The sequence below is a fragment of the Adiantum capillus-veneris genome, chromosome 19 (assembly GCF_014529385.1).
Source record: "Adiantum capillus-veneris isolate H3 chromosome 19, ASM1452938v2, whole genome shotgun sequence".
Lineage (NCBI taxonomy): Eukaryota > Viridiplantae > Streptophyta > Polypodiopsida > Polypodiales > Pteridaceae > Adiantum > Adiantum capillus-veneris.
In genome coordinates this window covers 27,195,961-27,200,490 of record NC_140949.1, presented here as the reverse complement: position 1 = coordinate 27,200,490, position 4,530 = coordinate 27,195,961, and positions in this window count along the sequence as shown.

Genomic DNA, 4,530 nt, shown 5'->3' with positions numbered 1-4,530 from the left:
AAGCACAAAGCACACAGAGATGGAAAGCTTCTTCTTCTTCTCACAGAAAAGAGAGTACAAAATGACTAAGTGCTAAAGCTGAAAAGTAGCACATATGTACATGCGGTCACTAAGTGTGAACATGCTAGAAGCGTACTAGGCTGGCACTATAAGTGTAGTCAGCTGTAGAATCACTGGCAAAGATCCTCCGTGTCGATCACCTAACACGCCAGTGAGTAAATGCCGTAAGCGGCCAAGACCCATAGTGGATGCCAGCTCAAGATGTAGAGCTCGACATCTCAACACTCCCCCTCGAGCTCTGCATGTCGCAGAGTCCAAGCATAGTCCGAAAATGTCGAAGCTTCTCAGCTCCGAGGGCCTTGGTAAAGATATACGCTATCTGCTCCTCTGTGCTGACGTAGACCAAGTTGATGTCGCCCACCAACACTCTCTCTCGAACGTAGTGGTAATGGACATCTATGTGCTTGGTCTTGGCATGGAACACTGGGTTCCTAGCCAATTGCATGCTGCTGAGGTTGTCACAATGGATGACAATCTACTGGTCCACCTGCACTCCCAAGTCCTCAAGTAATGTGCGTAGCCAAGCTACCTCGCACGCCGCAACTGCTGCACCTCTGTACTCGGCCTCTTTGCTCGATAAAGCAACCGTAGGCTGATTTTTGTTGCTCCAAGTAATAGCAGCACTCCCAAAAGAGAACATGAAGCCACTCGTAGATCTCCTATCAACAATGCTACCTGCCCAATCTGCATTTGTATACCCATACAATGCTAATGGCACATCTGCTGCATAGAACAATACGTAGTCAAGAGTCCTTTGCACATATCGAAGCTGCATAGAACAATACGTAGTCAAGAGTCCTCGGAAGCTGCATGAACTGACTCTCCAAGCCTACTGTGTAGCTCAAGTCTGGCCTTGTGATAGTCAAGTAGATTAGACTACCCTCAATCTTCTTGTACATCTTGACATCCTCAACAACATCACCCTTCTCTACACTCAGCTTTGCATTCACATCCAAGGGAATAGAAATTGGCTTACAATCAGCCATACCATACTTTGACAACATGTCCAAAGCATACTATCTTTGTGATAGCCATACACCCTCTGGAGTCCTGATCACCTCAATGCCAAGAAAGTAGTGCAACTTGCCCAAATCTTTCATTTCAAAATCCTGTTTGAGAAGACCCTTCACATGGTCAATCTCCATAGCATTGTCACCCACAATAATAAGGTCATCTACATATATGGTAATGACCACAATCCCCACATCACTCTCATGTACATAGAGTGAATGATCAGCATGAGCTCTCCTAAAACCAATACTGACAAGATACTTGGCAATCCTGTCATACCATGCTCTAGAGCCCTGCTTCAAACCATACAAAGCTTTGAGAAGCTTGCAAACATAATCTGGGTAACCTAGATCGACATAACCAGGTGGTTGATCCATATACACTTCCTCTTGCAACTCACCATTCAAGAAGGCATTCTTTACATCCATTTGATGCATAATCCATCCTCTAGATGCAGCCACTGCTATGACAGCTCTCACAGCCGTCATCTTTGCCACTGGAGCAAAGGTCTCCTCATAGTCTATGCCATTCGTCTGTGCATAACCCTTTGCGACCAGCCTTGCCTTGTGACGCTCAATGTTACCATCAGCCTTATGCTTGGTTTTATAGACCCATTTATAGCCAATAGCTTTCTTGCCACTTGGCAATGGCACCAACTCCCATGTGTCGTTTGCTTCCAATGCAGCCATCTCTTCATTCATTGCATCATCCCAATGCACATTTCCAACCGCATCCTCAAAACATGTGGGCTCCACATCCTGTATCACCTTAGCCATGTAGGCTTGGTGATGCGCTAGATACCCATCATAAGTCAATTTATGAACTGGATTTCTGTCTCTGTTCTAGATCTGCGCGGTCGTGGGTCACTCCTTTGCCCTCTAGCATATTCTTGTACTTTCCTTGCACCAGGTGTCCTGACAGCCGGAATTCCAAATTCCTCATCAAGACTTTGTTCAGAACCATCTGAATCCATGTCTACATGTGAAAACCGTGATGATGCATCAGCCATAAAGTGAGGTTCATCAACCTTTTCCTTTCCTTTTCGTGATACATTCCATGTACCTGCTAGTGGAGTAACTTGCGTACGTAGTCTACCATTCCATGGCTTCTCAACAGAGCCACGAGAAGATGACTCTTGTGGTCCACTCAAAACCTGTGACTGTGGCCTCACATTTTGTACAACCACATCATCTTTTACATCAGCCCCAATAGTGCCATGTGCATTACTGTACCATCTGCTCATCTGATCAAAGACTACATCTCTGCTCACTCGTAATTCTCGTGTAGTAGGATTGTAGCACCTGTACCCCTTTTGTTCAAGGGAATATCCCACAAGAATACATTTCTCTGCTTTAGGATCCAATTTCCTACGCAACTCATCTGGTACATGCATGTAAGCTATGCAGCCAAACACTTTCAAGTGTGCCAAATGAGTCTTTGTATCTGTAAACTTTTCCTCATGCGTTACATCATGCACTGCAGCTGTAGGTGTCCTATTCATAATGTACACAGCTGTATTTACAGCTTCAGCCCAGAAATGATGAGGCATGTTCTTGTCATTCATCAATGCACGTGCAACCTCTGCAATGTGCCTGTTTTTACTTTCTGCGACTCCATTCTGTTGTGGAGTATATCTGCATGTAAACTGCCTGCGTATACCATGCATTCGCAGAAAATCTGAAAAATCGTTGGAGAAGTACTCTCCCCCTCCATCTAACCTCAATGTCTTGATTTGCATATCTGTCTCCTTCTCAATCATGACTTTGAAGTCCTGAAAGTGACCAAACACTTCACTTTTGTTACGCATGAAGTAGACCCATACTTTCCTTGTATGGTCATCAATGAAAGAGACATAATACCTGGAACCATGTATACTTGGAGTATCGGTTGGACCCCAAACATCTGTGTGCACCACCTCAAGTGGCTTTTTACATACATTGCCCTCATGTGGAAATGAGCCCTTTGACTGTTTTCCAAACTGGCATGCTGCACACACTTTATGCATACCATCCACCTTGAATTTGGGCAAACCTTTTACAATCTGTTTTGATTGCATGTTGCCCAATCTCTGCTCATTGACATGGCCAATGCGTTTGTGCCAAATGTCAACATCAGCCACAACACCTGTGCCCTGTGCAAATAATGCATCTTTTACCTCAAGCATGTCTACATTCAACGTAAACATTCTGCCCACACATTTGCCCTCTATGATCAGCTTACAGCCATTCTGGAAATCTTCTACATAACAGCCATTTGGATTGAAGCGAACCTGCAAACCCTGCTCAACCATTTTTCAAACAGAAACAAGATTCTTTGTAATGTTTGGGACATGAAGTACATCTCCTAAGTACTTTGATTTCCCACTCTTCGTATTTAGAGGTATTTCCCCTACATGAGCAATGGGGTGAGCTGTGTCATCTCTTGTCTGCACATATCCTGACACATCTGGTTTGCGCATATCTCTAAACCACTCTCCATGAGACTTCATGTGATTAGAGGCACCTGAATCTTCATACCAAACATCATCTTGCGTGGAATTCTCTGCAGTCATTGTATTCATTACATGCTGCATAACAAACATGCGCTCGTTTTTGCTGTCATCTGCATCTCTGCTAGTAGATGCATAGTTGCCATGTTCTCTCTTTCCACTTGCTTTTCCCTTTGGACAGTCACGTGACATGTGACCTCTTTCACCACAAGTCCAACATTCTCTGCTATCTGTAGTATGTTGCTGCCTGCTTGATCCTACACCACGACCTCTTTGACTCCCCCTACCTTGAGACTGGTTTCCCCTGCCACCTATATTGTTTTGATTTGATTGACCTTCTCGAAATTGGCCCCTGCAACCACTTGGGCCTCAACCACGACCTCTACCTCTACCTCTGTTGGAGTTAGAATAGAAGGCCTGTTCAGAATTATTTCTGCCATGAGAAGAAGATGTTTCAAGGTTCTTCTCCTCAAGAATAAGCATAGAAATCAAATCTTGGAACACGGGATGTCGTCTCTTGTATTCATGGAAGACCTGAAATGTACATACTCATCTCCTAGGCCATCCAAGCATGCACGGACAATGTCATCGTCTTCCACTGAGACTTTAATAGATCCAAGAGCTTCAATGATACTCTTGATCTTCAAGGCATAATCATTGATGGAGAGGTTGTTCCTCTTAACCTGATTTAGCTCCGACTTTAGTTGAAGCTTCCTGTCCTTGGTGTTCACCTCGAACACTCTGCCTAAATTTTTCCATGCAATGGCGGGGGTTTCAGCATCCTATAGATAGCCCATCATGCCATCTGTGATGCTCATAGAAAGCCAATACATCACTTTGCTCTGGCCTTGTTGCCAGTCCCTCAAAGCTTTTCTTTGTTCTGCTGTAGCATTTGCCTCGGGAATCTCTAGTTCCTTTTCATTGTCTCCTTTTACATAGTCCCAATAACCTTTTTCTTTTAGGAAATTTGT